This window comes from Hyposmocoma kahamanoa, unplaced genomic scaffold (assembly GCF_003589595.1).
Source record: "Hyposmocoma kahamanoa isolate Upper Pololo Valley unplaced genomic scaffold, ASM358959v1 262, whole genome shotgun sequence".
Classification (NCBI taxonomy): Eukaryota; Metazoa; Arthropoda; class Insecta; order Lepidoptera; family Cosmopterigidae; genus Hyposmocoma; species Hyposmocoma kahamanoa.
The window spans coordinates 101,018-103,418 of record NW_020653765.1 but is presented as its reverse complement, the minus strand read 5'-3'; the positions used below and the strand labels follow the sequence as shown (position 1 = coordinate 103,418).

At 32.7% G+C, this 2,401-nt stretch overlaps 3 non-coding genes across 3 annotated transcripts; all 3 read right to left on the bottom strand.

The window, feature by feature from the left end:
- Positions 1-222: 222 nt before the first annotated feature.
- Positions 223-316, bottom strand: Trnay-gua. Its single transcript has 2 exons — positions 280-316; positions 223-258 (listed from the first exon to the last, which is right to left on the bottom strand). It is a non-coding gene; the product is annotated as a tRNA-Tyr (tRNA).
- A 603-nt stretch (positions 317-919) lies between these two features.
- Positions 920-993, bottom strand: Trnan-guu. Its single transcript has one exon. It is a non-coding gene; the product is annotated as a tRNA-Asn (tRNA).
- Positions 994-1,722: 729 nt separating this feature from the next.
- Positions 1,723-1,794, bottom strand: Trnad-guc. Its single transcript has one exon. It is a non-coding gene; the product is annotated as a tRNA-Asp (tRNA).
- Between the last annotated feature and the right edge of the window lie 607 nt (positions 1,795-2,401).

Genomic DNA, 2,401 nt, shown 5'->3' with positions numbered 1-2,401 from the left:
AAAAGAGGCCCTCCGTACTAATAATTATGTACTAATATATTAAATAACAGTATTAGGTAACAGGCATCATTATTTTACCAGACACTTCTATAATTGTAACATCGTATGATCTATAAATATGAGACAGTAACAAAAATAACAAATGTGCACAACACAGTATTTATTTCTCTTATAAATAAAAAGACAAAAAGAAAAGAAAGAAAAAAACATTAAAAAAAAAGCTCCTTCGAGCCGGATTTGAACCAGCGACCTATGGATGTCAGCCAAACGTTTACCTTTCTACAGTCCACCGCTCTACCAACTGAGCTATCGAAGGTTATGATACTGTGGTTGAAAAATATGACTACTTTCGACAAATCATTTTTCGACTACCTTTCTATTAAATTCAAAGTGAATTTGTTTTTTTCGATTGTTACTTTATGTATAAGTTTATAATAATAATAATATTAAATAAGAATTAATAAATAGATGTAATAGTGGTAACACGATAAACATTATTTTTTTCGAACAGCGTCACCTAGTGAAGAATAGGGAAATCAAACATCAATGCTTTCCATATCTCATGTTTGGTCTCATGGTTGTTGTATAGAAATAATAATGTTTTTTTCAATACAGCGCCACCTAGTGAAAAGTAGTGAAATCAAACATCAATGTACTTAATTTAACGTTTGGTCATAAGGTTGTTAGATTTAGGTAAAGAAAATAATAATAAAAAAGTATGTATGTATAACATTATTTTGATGTACTCAGAAAGATCACTAAAATATTCAAAGGGCAACATTGGAGCCGATTTAGGGATATATTTTTTTATTAGATCTGTTTGTCAGAAATGCAAAGAAATAAATTAAAAAACACTATTATATTGAATATTGTTTTTAATGTACTTCTTTGAATAACAAAAGAAACCCCAAAAATACGTCGCCCCCGGGTGGGCTCGAACCACCAACCTTTCGGTTAACAGCCGAACGCGCTAGCCGATTGCGCCACGGAGGCAGATGAGCATACTGGCGAAATTAGTGATTAGTTTCTGTTGCTTCCCACTGCCTGTTACATATATATAACAAACAAATAAAAAGCAATAGCCCATAGAAAATTTATGCTTCATTTGCTATACTCGTATAACTCAATCCATAGTTAACATTCCGTCACACACATAACACCGTAGTATGTAATTAGATCAGTACGGATCAGGATCAGTCAGTATAATTGTTAGCATTTTATTTTGTTAGGTAATTGATAAATAAAAATAGATAATTAAAACACATACCACATCAATTAAAATTAAGATCAATTTTGACGTATTGAGGAAGTGAATGTACTACAATAACAACTTTAAGAACAAAGTTATGAGGCAATATTCATAGTGAATGAGATAGTAAATTCATGGCGATTTGCGCCAGTTTTAGGTCTGCATTTAAAGGTGAAGGTAAAGTTAAAGGTTACCTTCTCAAACAAAAGAACGTTTTGTTTCCAAGAGTCAAGAAATTTGCGCAAAAGGTCCCATAGAAGCGGAAAAACAAAACAACAACGTCAGTCAGTTTTATCAGCACTTTTTAACGATAACTTAGCTACACATTGACGGATCTTGTTCCGTTGCCTATATTCGAGCTTCAGGAACTGTTGACAGTACAAAAATTTAGCACACTACGTGTGGTACTTTCCATTGTCAATAGCTATACTATTTACGTACGGAACCCTAAAAAAACATCAAAATGTATTTCCCTCCCCGGCGGGGAATCGAACCCCGGTCTCCCGCGTGACAGGCGGGGATACTAACCACTATACTACCGAGGACACGTCAGGACCGTCGAAAATATACATCACGTCTCAAGGACAATTTACAATAAACTGTTGCGTGTTCGAGTAAATATATACCTAGCATTTGGTTCATACAAAATGAAAATACTAAAACTTCATATAGCTTACGTCTTTGATGATGACTGCAGCCAAATCGTTTTTTTTTTATAAACTCAAGGAAATTAATGACTTTTTTTCACAAGTTTATAAATAATAAATACTTACACCACTTGTAGGTACTTGATACGTGGTTTATTCGTCCTAATTGGGTATTAACCGAGTTGGGGCTTCCATTGCTCAACGACTTTTAAAACATTACTTTACGCAATGTATCATTGTATATGACTCACCTAAGATATATAAAATATGAAGACATGAAATAATAAATAATAAAAAGTATGTCGAATTTAGTTATGTAGGTAGGAATTGTTTATACAATCCCTACCTACATACCATTATAATAACCTTATAGGTTAACATGCATTTTATTTACTAAATTAAATATTTCAGTCAACAGTGATCTGTATAAAGCGCGGAACGTTATCAATTAGAAAAAAAGATTATTATATATATTTCCAATGTGTAGCAATTGCATGACACTAGG